General features: G+C 40.1%; 1 protein-coding gene across 1 annotated transcript in view; it reads right to left on the bottom strand.

Moving 5' to 3' along the window:
- The window catches only part of ATP10A (ATPase, class V, type 10A), a 114,853-nt gene that overhangs the window by 52,451 nt on the left and 49,699 nt on the right, over nucleotides 1-12,703 (bottom strand). The gene's annotated exons all lie outside the window — the stretch shown is intronic.

Here is a 12,703-nt window from a genome sequence, read left to right on the forward strand (position 1 = left end):
AAATAAAAAATCAAGGTTCTCCCTTCTTTGCCAGACCAAACAAACTACACAGTGAAATCAGAAGTACCTGGTCCTGGTGCTGCTGAGAAGGCTGTTTGTCTCTATCAATGAAGACTACTTTTAGAAAACCTCTTTGCACACCATTTGAATGAAAGAACAATTTGTGAATTATAATTTTATTAAGTTTTCAACTGTAATAACATGGCAAATATTATGCTTTATAATGGTTTTGCTGACGAGCTGTAGACCCCAACCACTGCTTTTTAGAACACATTATGGGAATAGCTTACTGAGAATCAGTAACCAAAGGACAGACAATCTTACTGCCAGCTTCTCTAAAACACACAGTACGTCTGTTTTTTAAATATTGACTCTACCCAGAGGAGGTGAAAGAAACTAGATTTTAAATAAAAGAAAATAGCAGATATGTCAGCATCACCATCAACGCCTTCCTTCATTTTTCTACCAGTTACACCTAGAAGAAAGACAGACTTATAATATATATAAGAGAAAATTCAAACCACCCACACCTGACACTTTTGGAAACCTTTCCTGTATTTTCAAGAAACAAGAGATGATAAAGAGAACCGTGAAGATGGGCTGTCACTTAAGAGACAGATACAGCCCAGTGGAGGAAAGAATCACTTTTATATGCAGAATTGAGCTTGTAAACATGGTGGGGTGGGGGAAAGGAGTGAAAACAAAGGACAGCTCTGAGTAAATAAGAAAATTGCTACACTGAGATCAGACATCCTAAATTACTTCAAAGTTGGCATTTAAATACCTGAGCCTTAGCAAGAAATCCAGGTAATTGTCTCAGCACCAAATACTGTTGGTATTTAAGCTCATTAGATATTTATCCTGGTCAGCCTTAACGTTTCTCTAGGTGACTGAAGTTTGATGCTGGGAATGCTTGGAAGTACCTAGTTCTACAGAGGCATGTTAAGACATCATTAGGCTGTAGAATGGGGCAGATATTCTGAAGCCACACATTTACCCCCTTTGACCCTTGTTCTTCAGCTGCTCACAGGTGCAGACACCAGCAGTTGCAAGGAAGGAATCACCAGCTAGGACAGACATAACAAAGCTTTCAGGCCTTGACATCTGAAATCTGTTACTATAGCTCCTACACTGTACATTCTGCCTGTGTCCTTGCCTCCAGCAGTCAAAGGCTGATGTTACAGAGAGCCTACACGAGCAGCCAGTGCTACCCAGTATCTGGCTTTACTTGAGCTTGATGAAGAAGGTGAAGTTCTCCCAAGTAGCACCAAAGCTTGTTGTGCTGGGGAAGCCTGTGCTGTCTGTGTAACACCTGCTCTGCTGCTCCAGAACATGACCTTTTCCTTCCTTGCCCTGGTATGTTCCTTGGCAGGGAAAAAAAAAAAAAAAGTACAGGAAAAATAATCTACAAACGTTGCCCAAGGTGTTTCAATAATATAGTGTCCGTCTGCCTAAGGACTGTGAAGAAGAGTCACTACTGTAGCTTCAACTCAATTTGTAAATTGGAGGGAAAAGACTGGAAAGGGAAACATTTCTTGTGTTTTTATTATAACATACTATATATAGCATAATTAATTTAGCACAAATTTTTATTCAGTGGTCTTAAAAAAGAAAAGGAAGGAATCGTAACATCTTTGATGAACACCCTTGAGGGAATCGTAGAGACACGTAATAATAAACCCCAAGGTAATCAAATGCAGGTTTTCCATGGCTGCTGAACTTGGCAGAGAGCACATGGCTTCAGTGCTGTACAGACACATCAACTTCTAGAGCAACTAGAAGTGTGCAGACTGAATTCCCTTTCTGCTAAGAAAGGCTGGTCACAAATCCAGCAACTTTACAACTAAGAAGAAAAAATCTACTTAAAAACTAGAGCTAAAATCTTCACACACACAAAAAGATCTTGTCAAGATCAGAGAGGACTAAACGTACTCAACTTCCCCATCGCTACCATGCAACATATGTCTTTCTTCCTCCTTTGTTTGTTGGATTCTTTTCATTTATGACTCAGTTTTGGAACTCAAAGTTCTTTATCATTAAATCTAACCGTCTGTGTATTTGTGTTCTGTTACAATTAACTCAAAATATGTGATTATGCTCTTTAATCAGATAATATCTGGGAGGAGAGAAAATCCAATTAGAGTAGTAGTTTATGTAAGAAAACAAAACTGTTGAATTCTGATTATGGCAAAAGCTCTTTGGTTTATTAATAAATCAAATAGCTCCATCTCTTCCCTGTGAAATGGAAGGGTAGATATACACTGTGTATTATAGCTGATGACACTGTTTTGATGTGAAAATGCCTCTTGGTAAATGAATGAAAAAATACATTAAACACTGTCTGTGTGTGACTGCTTTCAGTGGTTATGAAGACGCACAAAGTTAAAATAAGATTTCACACTGATCAAAGTTTTGTTCCTTTTTGTGCTGATATCCACACTTTAGCAGCAAATGAAACATAAACTGTGATGTTCTCACGTATTAACAACTAAGAAAAGCTGCAGCTAGACAGAAGTTAAATCCAGAAGTGTTGCTTTTACAGTGCACAAATAATGATTTGTGCTTTTTTCTAGGTAAAAGTCCATGAAAAAAATTAACTTATCCACAGCTACCTTTAACTTTTCTCCTACAGTGCATTTCTGCATCACTGTTAAGATGCAGAAAACAAGATCAAATTACGGTCGAAAATAGCACTTCCCCAGACCTTTGTGCAGCAGTTAACTGATGTGCCTGATTTCCAGTGTCTTATTTCCCACTTACAGAACTGCTGGGCATTAAAGGCAGCTCAAGGCATTCTTTTTTTTTCTGAAAGTATGTATAATATTTATTAAATAGTACCTCTGTGTGTGTCCCAAACTTGTGCCTTGTGCACCACTGATTTGAAAAACTGACTTCCTGGTTGATACAAAGCTGGGAGAGATTCACTGATATCAAGTAAGTTCCAAAGTTCCAAAACTGTTCGATGACTAAAGCCAGGGCTAAATTCTGTTCATGTCAGTCATATATTTCTGTTAAACAACCTGTTCTGCTTTTGCTACAGTGTACATTTTACTCGTTATGACTTATTCTAAGGACAACTCCCTGTAAAATAAAGTGAGGCTAAATATCTTGCTTGCACTTAAGGCAGATGTGTTACTACTAGGTAGTGCTTAATTTGGAGCACAGGCTGATCATTGTTAAGATGTTACAGAAAAACTGCGCTTGAAAGGATACTTGAAGGTCACTCGGAGAAACACGACATCTAAAAGAAGGGCCAGAAATTATTATACTAGTTTTATTGAGTGCCAACTTTGAAAAAAGTCAGTATGAGCGGCATGATTGTCAAAGTCTAAGCAAAGTCAAGCACATACAATTATTTTAACAGAAAAAAAAAACAAAACCAAAAACCAACAACCAGAACTCAAAAAGTTTTTACTCCTGTATTAACACTCTAAGGCTGCACACAATCATATTCCCACTCGTGCTTCTTTCCATCCAGGCCAATCAATCTCAAAATCTCTTTGAAACAGTGAAAGAACAACAGTACCAGAGATGGATGATATTTAGGAGTCAAGAAACGTAGATTTGGCTTCCATAAAACTGAAAAGGGAACTGAATCCTTGTTTCCCTTTGTCTTGAGCAAATGGGACTAATGTAAACCCCACTGCCCGTGATACTCTCATTATTTTAGCACTTGCAGGCTCTAAAAAATTAATACTTTCATTCTTTTCCATTCTTTCATTCCAACTTTCATGTTAGGTGTTGCTGCTGCTTTTTTGACACAGGAGGGATGGGAATAAGCATTATCCACAGATGCCAATTTGGTTCTCTGCTGGTCTTTTAGATGGATGCTACTCCTCCTGTTGGGTTTGAATTTCACATCACTATTATGGTATCACTCTACAAAAGGGCTCCCAAGCCGTACCGGCTGCACACTGGCAATAGGATGCAAGTTCCTTCAAATAGTAAAAACACAAAATATGTCTGGTTGCCTTTGCTCTGGAGAATACAGGGAATGGTTGGACAGCTGGTGAGCACTGTCTGAAAAACTGAATCACCACAGGCCTGTACACAGGGGATTAGACAGTAAAGCTGGTGGCATGCCTTGTCCAGTGTTGCATGGCCTAGCAAGACACCAGGAACTTGGTGCTATGACCACCATGGCACAACATAATTCTTTTTTTCATGGGTAAGTCATAACAAGGTCTTGAAAGATGTGAAATAGAGGCTTCAGTCACTTCTTCCCACATGGTTTGAGGGTTTCAGAAAAACAGAATTAAGGAAATACATCATTTTGTCAACCACAAATGAGCAGAAACATTCAAGTATATCCTTACATTGGGGTTGTTCATACCCTGCATTCAGAAGTGTGCAGTGACTAAATGTTATCCACTTCATTTTAGGGTTAAGAATTCTTTCTTACCAGTATAATTTAAAACACAGGTCTTGAAGGTTTCTGCTGTGTATGAAATGATGCACAAGACATATTGGAGGAGTGAATACTACTTCTTGCTTCACTCTTCTGATATATTATGTAATATCAAAATGGTAAAAAAAAGAGAAAGAAATAAGAGGAAAAAAAAAAAAGAAGGGGTTTAAATTCAATAATTTGAATCTAACTGTCCTCAAATACCTGACCTCATGTTTTGATTTTGCCAAAATATCCTTAGCTCACTGCCTTCCACTGAAAAAACTGCTGACTTTTTAGGAACTCATAGTTATTTCCGAAAGCTCGAAACTTGTCAAAAGGGCACACAGTGACACCTACATTAGGTATTTTATATACTCAGGGATTCCACAGCATATATTTCTTTCCTTCAGGAGTCTTCTTGCTAGGAAAATGATTAGCATCCTATCCATAAATCCTAATTCTTCCAATTTCTTAAAACTTAAGGAAATTCCTTCTTTCTTTAAATGCAGCAATGGGAAGGCTTATTTTCCTTATGTAAGCAGACTTAGTCAGATGGCAAAAACCTGCAAAATATTGATTCCTTCAAAGCTGAATTTAAAATTCAAGTTAAATTGCAGATGTAAAGGTTTTTTGACTAGGCTTTAACAATGCTCTACCTATTAAGCCTGATAAAGAGTTCAATTTAAAACAATAACTTAGGTCTGCAATAATTGGGCTGTGTCTCTGGGGGAAGCACAAAAGTAGACAGGAGAAGAAAATATAACGGAAAGGTGTTTTCTTTAATTTTTTTCTTAAAATAAACCACTATTCCTTATGTCTCAGGTGACTTGATCTATCACCCTCTGAAAAGCTTACATCCTAAAAAGGCAAAGCGTTGAGGGGAAGAAAATGTTACAATGCCTCTACAGAGTGGGAAACAGACAGTTAGACGGATGAAGGAACTATACAGATCTATCACCAAAAAAAAGGGACTGAATTTAGGTCTCTCCGACACGACTTTGGAGCTGCAGCTGTAAGATCATTCTGAATCTTTACAGTGAAATGCCAACCTTTCCGACTCTGCTGGCAACCTCACGAACTGTCATAGCTCAAGAAGCAAAGCATGCTGCTCTGCCAGATGAGTTAGTCTGACAATTACACAGTGTTCAAACAACATACTCCACTTCATTAAATGCATGTTGTATGGGTGATTTAATGGCCTGCTAGTGATGTTAATAATGCATAGTTATTAAAATGTTTTCCTTTATTCATCTGCCCTACTTTACCGCTGCAGATGCTCAGTTCTTCCTTCCAACAGGACAGCGTGAGTACCCCAGGATGCCCTTGGGTGACAGTGACAGTTACCCACTTATCACATTGTGTTTACTGGCTATGCTGGGGATCTTATCCAGACTTCTCCCTGCAGTACAATTGCTGGATCAGGGCTCCGGGATTTGTTTTGGCATTTATGTCTGGAGGAAACAAAAAGGGAGAAATGGAGTCATGGGGAAAACTCAAAGGAAATATTTAATAGACAAAAATCTGCCTCAGCCAGAAAAATAGCTTTCCAGTTTAAAGGCTTTTACGTGCAATAAGAACGCATTCTGCTAATGCATCAGTCCATCTTATTATTGCTTTACAGAGCAGTACCCTGCATTTACCATATAAAATTAATCTGACCTTTTATTAATGTGCAAATGGAATTACATACTGATTTTATGTATCCAAAGCATGCAAACTGTTTAAATACTAAAAGAGTGAAATGTTTTAATGTTTAAACTGCATTAGTCTCTCTGGCAGAATTTATCTGTGCCACTAATTCACAAGAAAAGGAAGAAACAGTTTGATCTATGCTATTTAGGAACTAAACAGATCCAGCCGTACATCAGAACTTAATAGCTTTGTTTTCTGCACTGACAACTACTACTATAATTGGATTTTTTCAGTACTGTTTGTTTAACTGGAACAGAGATGTTCAGTATTGAGAAACACTGGAACAGCTGAGCAAGCCAAATACCTGTTAGGGGGCTGATCTTCCTCTGGCTGACCTAAGTAAAAGCTTTTTCCTTTGTAGAAAATAATACAAGGGAACAGTGCAATACCCAGCCTGCAGGAAAAAAAATGTGTCACTTGCAAGGCCTAGGAAGACCTCAATAATTCTATGACAGCCAGCTGAAGAAACTGCTGTTACTCAATCATGGGACAAAAATACTAAAGAATTATCAGCCTCGCTGAAAATACAACCCATGCGAGTTCTGATGTCCCTTGGGATGATGGCCATCCTTAGCTACACACTGAATATTACAGTGGTGTGAATGAATTTGTTCATGGACCATAGTAGCACTGGAGAGTGGCAAGGGAACAGAGTGTGTCAAGGCTGAAATATGGACCCAGACCTGGACAATTAAGAAAGTGGTATCCGCCTGTTCCAAAAGCCAGCCACTGAAATAAATGAATGGGTTCATAGTCTGTAAGAACCTCAGCATTAGCTTAGTGCTTCAACTAAACCACAAACCAAGCCTTGCAAAACTCTGCGTACAACTAGCATTGCTCCTCCAGAGGCTTTTCGCTTCATGCTCACAGGCACTTGGGTAAGATGTAACCCTCCTTGTTCTACAGGGCTTTTCCCTTTCTGGAGAGATTTCCAGCAGTCTTTCGGCTGCATTTTGTAACTGCTGAAAGAAAACTTCACATGATTAGTGGCAGAAGCATTGCACGGTCATTTTAACTTAGCAGCATAACAGCTCAGGTCAGCTTCTGAATACACCTTGGCCTACTCCTGCTCTAGTCCAGGCTGCTGGCCAGTCTAACTTCTTGTGGGATGAAGTTCTGCCAGAAGAAATCCGGGTTGGAAAGACTAAGACCCTTCAACCAGAAGAGGGAAATGCCAAGAATCTCTCTTACATCATTCCACAAATGAAAACCAGAACATCAGAGTCCTGACAGGAGAGAGTGGCTGGTAATGAAAAGTTTTCCCTATGTATGGTAAAACCTAACACTAGCAGCTGTAATGGTGGGACACAGTTAAACACACCAAAGCTTGATGAGCCCATCTCATCCTGAAGATAGGGAATCTGGATAAAAGCAGCTTTACCTTGCATGGCATTTTGTTTAAGAAATGTTTCTAGTATGTGAGGGAAGCCTGTAACATACAGCAATCACTCAAGGAACTGAGAGACTCAGGCCCCTGCCAGTTGCAAGAGAGCACAGAGGGGAAGAAGCAATCCTAATGAAAAGACACCTTTTATTCCAAATACTACAGTGCAGCATTCATATCAGCACTGTCACAGGTTTGTTTGTCAGCCTTTCACGAGTATCTCCAGCGTGAGAATGCTATATAACCAAGTAAAAAGTCCCAAAACTGGACACTGGCACGCTGTCTTTGCTTGGAGTTATATCTAGTACCAACATTCACCATCACATGCCTGCTCCACTAATGCCCTAAAGCAAACACGGCATTCAGAGTGCCCCTTCTCTGCTGAGTTCCAGCTGTTTCTCTATTTCCCTCCTAGCCCTGGGGAGAGGGTGGAGGGGCAGCTGTAAAGATTAACAGTCGATCTGAGGGCAGCAGGGCTGTGGTTGGCGTGCTTTGTACATGGGGGGAGTTGGGATGGCTGCAGAACACTTTGGCTAAGAGCTTCGCTCTGGTCTATCTATTCGCCTCTACTGTCTATTTTACTGAACAAGTTTCTTTCCAATCAACACGCTAAAGACTCCAGTAGCAAAGTGAAAAACACCTATTCAAAAACTCAAGGAATTCAAGGGTTATTTTTTTGAGACACCAGCTGATTGCATAGATTTTATGAAAAGAAATTAATGATGGCCTTCCCGGTTCCAAAGTTGGCCAGAAGAGCTGGTAAGTGAGCTTAGGGGGATGAACGTGCATCATTGAGGTAGGGACTGAGGTTTGCTTCTCTATTCAGGGCTCTAGCCAGCCTCCTGCTTCAGGCACACACAATGGTTACAAAGTTCTTGTCTTCAGTAATCTGTATGTTTTGTTCAGTTAAGTGTAGAATTAAAACATACGTGAATACGACCTGTTGAATCAGAACACAGATGAACAGCAGAGTCTATTACTCCTGTGAAGCCTTCCCTCACCAGCTATCTTATGCTCTGGGCAGGCATCATCTATTTGGACTTCTGCAAGTCCTTTGATATGTTCCTCCACAATATTCTTGATGCTAAATCAGAGAGATACAGGTTTGATGGATGGAATGTTAGATGGATAAGGAATTGGCTGGATGGTTGTGTCCAAAGAGCTACAGTCAATCGTTCAAAGTCCAGGTGGAAACCAGTAATAAGCAGTGGGCCTGTACTGGGACCAGTACTATACATCAGTGATGTAGACAGTGGGATCGAGTGCACCACCAGCAAGTTTGTAGATGACACTAAGCTGAGTAGTGCAGTTGATGTGCTTAAGGGAAAGGATGCCATCCAAAGGGACCTGGACAGGCTTGAGGAATGGACCCAAGTGAACTTCATGAAGTTCAAAAGGGCCAAGTGCAAAATCCTGCACCTCGGTCAGGGCAATGCCCACTATTAGTACAGACTGGGGAATGAATGGGTTGAGAGCAGCCCTGTGGAGTAGGATTTGCGGATACTGGTGGATGAAAAATTGGGTATGTGCTGGCAATGGGTGCTCACAGCCCAGAAAGCCAACCACACCCTGGGGTGCATGAAAAAGCGTATCCAGCAGGTCAAAAGAGATTTTGCCCCTCTATTCTGCTCTCATGAGACCCCACCTGGAGTATTGCCTCCAACCCTGGGGTCCCCAGTACATGAAAGACATGGACCTGGCTAGAGCAGGTCCATAGGAGAGCCAGGAAAATTATCCAAGGACTTGAACACCTCTACTGTGAAGAAAGGCTGAGAGAGTTGTGGTTCAGCCTGGAGAAGAGAAGGCTCCAGGGAGACCTCATTGAAGCCTTTCAATACATATAAGAAAGATGGAGAGACTTTTTACCAAGGCCTGCAGTGATAGGACAAGGGGCAACAGGTTAACACTGAAAGAGAGTAGATTTAGACTGGATATAAGGATTCATTTTCTACAATGAGGGTGGTAAGACACTGGAAACAGGTTGTCCAGAAAAGTTGTGGATGCCCCCTCACTGAAGTGTTCAAACCTAGGTTGGATGGGGCTTTGAGCAACCTGACCTAATGAAAGAAGTCCCTGTCTACAGCATGGGGGTTAGATTAGATGGTCTTTAAAGGTTCCCTTCAAATCCGAACTATTCTATGATCATGTGATGCAAATATTCATTATTATAAGCATTCAATAGATGCGAGATGTGGAAGCGCAACCAATGAAAACAAATATCAGGAATAAGACAAACATGGAGAACATCAATAAAATAGCTTGTGTAATTTTTCTTCTATGTCATTATCAGTTACCTACCTTAATCAAAGATCGCACCAACAGCTTCCTGTGGAACACCAGGAATTACTCCATTGCTTTTTGTGTCTTAATAGCTGACATGACTGACCTCCATGTAGTTAATAGCAGGACAAAGTCATTTTTATCCCTTCCTGTTACACTGCAGCAGCCTGTAAGTCAGATCCCTGTGATCTCAGCCATACAGCCCACATTGCTATACAGGTATATGAGTAAACTTAGCCATATGGGGCATGGTTTTGAATCTGGTATTTAATCAAGTCAGGACAAAAATATAATGAACAAACTACTTTGGAAAAGTTAAGTAGAGGCTGGATAACACTTACAACAACTTATATGCGCTTTCTAACCATGTTGTATGTTGAACATCAAATTCTCTTCCTCTTAGAAGCCAAAAGGCTGTGTTCCCTGCTTTGATCTAAACCAGTTCATTACTGTCATTAAGTAAGCTGAATTAGTGTACTTGCACTGCTGTCTATAAATTTACATGCAGTATTGATTTTTTCATTCAAAACCAAACAGAAATATAAGCACAATGGCTCTGTGTGGAAAACAGCATCCTCCCAGTCATGTACCTACAGCACAATCATAGCTTTCTCTCTCACAAGCACATACACATATGTAAAGTGTCTGACCATCATAGAGTCATAGCAGAGCTTGAAAGTATGAACCTGAGTGCAACCAATAAGTGGAAATTTTAATAAGTTTATTGAAATAACAGCTTTGACACATACGGCCAGCCACTTCCCATGTAAATAACATTCTAATGCAAATTTCTACTGGCGTCTGTGGCCTTATCAGTCCTAAAATGTGTAAAAGATGTAGAGAGTAGCAGGTGGAGAAAAGAGAAGTGGGATGAAGGTTCACATCCTGGATGCTGAGATAAATACAGGAGTTCCTCATTCTGTCGCTCTGCATTTTCTGGTAGAACAGCAGACCCCTTCTCCACCTCAGTGCTTCCAAAGGAAAATGAGACCATACCATCATAACTGGGGTTATATGTGGCTCAATACTGTGAGCTCTCCTACTCTGGAGAAGGAGGCCTTTCCATCCTTTTCTAACTACTCACACTACACACTGAGGTTGTGGTATCAGAGACAAGTTCTAGTGTGACATTTCTAGCCCAAAAATCCTGGCCCTAAGTTCTCAACATTATATTACAAAATCCCTTTTCTGAGAACAGATATTCTAGATATTTCCTGTTCCCAGCTGACAGGCCAATGTATGGCTAAGGAATAAATAGTTCCAGAAAGAAACTTCTGTTCAGTAAAACTGAATTAGGCCAGGAGATCAGAAAAGTCATGACCAAACCCAAATAATATTTTGGAAAATCTCTTAACTTGCTTTAAATGAAAATGTTTACTTCTCTATAACAGGAAGCCAGTGTAGCATCTTATTTTCTCTACAGACCTGAAACGCTCTCTTGTTTTCTAATGCTTTTTCGGAGAAACAACAGAACAGAGAGATGCTGGACTATTGATACAGAGAACGAAATGTCCTGCATCTCTACATGTCAAACCCAGCACAACCACTAGCATAATACTTTTCCTTACATGGATATACCACTGTTCCACCAGCACTGGAAGAATTACCCTAGGGATGGCAGGTCCTTCACAGCCAAGAAATTCAAACTTAGATTCATCAGTTAAGCCCCTTTAATCTATATTTAAATACAAAACCAAACAACCAATGCCAATGGTAAAAGTCCAGTACCCTGCACTCTTCAGAACTGGACTCCTCCACTCCCCCCATCTTAGCTTAAGATATCCGATATTTTCTCTTACAGTTATTCAAATTCTTTGTCCTTCTAATGAAATTCTCTCAACAGCCAAACTTGTGGTGTGGACACCTGCACAATGGAAACTAGAAAGAGATGATAACCTTGCTGAGAACTGACCAAGGAGGAAGTGAACCATCATTCTTGAGTTTTTTATTTCCCCATACCTACCAGTGTGAGACTGCTGACTATGTGGCATGGTAAAACGGTAGAGCAAAAAATTCTTCTCAGACTTCCTTGAAGGCTTTTAGCTTGCACAAGAGTTTGCTACAGCACTGACTCCATGACTTGGGTCCTGCTCTACACCAGGCCATTCTGCATGCAGCTGCTATACATTTATTTCTCTGTTAGAGAGACAGTAGTTGCTTCCTCTTTTAACTAGACAAGTCTGCCGTTTCCACACAAGTCATCTCTGAACATGGTACTACCCAAAAGCAGATACAACAATACAGGCGTCGAGCTTTTCATAGAGTTTCAACCCTCATCAAAGAAATCTACAGAACATTCAAGGCACGACCTCAGACAAAGGTCTTCATGGGGTGTGTGACATGCTTGCGTTTTGTATTGACAAATACAAGTCTTACAAGACTTGTTTCTCTAAAACCATCAGCTAAACTTTCAAGCTAAAAAAAGAGGTTTTAATTTAATATCCTGGTAGTGCATAGGGAAAAGCATTGTTTTATTTTGTTTGGTTGGTTATTTTTTTTAACTCTCTTTTCCCTCAGGGAAATCTAATTTTGGCAACATGTGTGGGATGGAGCACTAATCTGCTGTTTTAACACGTGTGTATCTGGAATTTTCGAGCCACTTTTCCTAACCTTGTAAACCTTCTCAAAATACAGCAAAAAGAAAGAAACAAGGGATAACCCCCAAAATGTGCTAGAGAGACATTCATTGTTCTTGTGGTCTGATTCTACCCTGTTAAAGTACTTACAGTCTAAACAACACTGAGCATCATAGAATCCCTTCTCCCTCCCTCTTCCCTTCTCCCTTCCCTTCCCTTCCCTTCCCTTCCCTTCCCTTCCCTTCCCTTCCCTTCTCTGTTCTTTTCTTCCCTTTTCTTCCCTCTTCTCTTTTCTTTTCTTTTCTTTTCTTTTCTTTTCTTTTCTTTTCTTTTCTTTTCTTTTCTTTTCTTTTCTTTTCTTTTCTTTTCTTTTCTCTTCTC

The sequence above is a fragment of the Calidris pugnax genome, unplaced genomic scaffold (genome assembly GCF_001431845.1).
Source record: "Calidris pugnax isolate Ruff unplaced genomic scaffold, ASM143184v1 scaffold188, whole genome shotgun sequence".
Classification (NCBI taxonomy): domain Eukaryota; kingdom Metazoa; phylum Chordata; class Aves; order Charadriiformes; family Scolopacidae; genus Calidris; species Calidris pugnax.